The following is a 568-nucleotide window of genomic DNA, read 5'->3' as shown; positions in this document are numbered from 1 at the left end:
GGGGCTCGAACCCACAAACCGTGAGATCATGACCTGAGCTGAAGCTGGACACTCAACCTACTGAGCCACCCAGGCGCCCCAACTTTCTACCAACTTTAATGAAAGTTTGTATCTCGACATCTCAAGGACTTGGTTTTCCTAATTATTGAGATAGAATTTAGGCTTAGTCTAGGTCATTTTTGTGAAGCTCAGCTCATGTCAGAAAAACCAAAAGCCCCATGAAGTTCACAAGATAGAAGAGACTGCAGCTGGCCAGATGACCAAGTACCCCCCTTCTATTCACCTTTATCGATCTCTTTTTCTGTCACTTCTGACACCACGCACATCTCCCATGGCATAGAAGATGGCTCAGACCCCATTGCTACCATCAGCAAAGCTCTAGCTGGGCTCCTAAAAGAGGCTACCTAAACGGGATATAGCATGAGTGGAGACACATTCTGAAAGTTAAGTGTTATTTAGTACAGAATGTTTTCTCTAGCCAACACAGGTCATCTCTGGGGGCACAGTAGCTGGATCTTGATTTGGACAAGTATACAGTTAGAGCCCCAAAGTAGATGGCACACTCAGG

The 568-nt window shown here is 45.8% G+C and overlaps 1 pseudogene; it reads right to left on the bottom strand.

Moving 5' to 3' along the window:
• LOC115276361 overlaps nucleotides 1–359 on the bottom strand; it is a 168,963-nt pseudogene extending 168,604 nt beyond the window's left edge.
• Nucleotides 360–568: the final 209 nt, after the last annotated feature.

The sequence above is a fragment of the Suricata suricatta genome, chromosome 2 (genome assembly GCF_006229205.1).
Source record: "Suricata suricatta isolate VVHF042 chromosome 2, meerkat_22Aug2017_6uvM2_HiC, whole genome shotgun sequence".
Taxonomy (NCBI): Eukaryota; Metazoa; Chordata; class Mammalia; order Carnivora; family Herpestidae; genus Suricata; species Suricata suricatta.
Note: the sequence above shows the minus strand (reverse complement) of the source record. Positions and strands in the feature narration are given on the sequence as shown.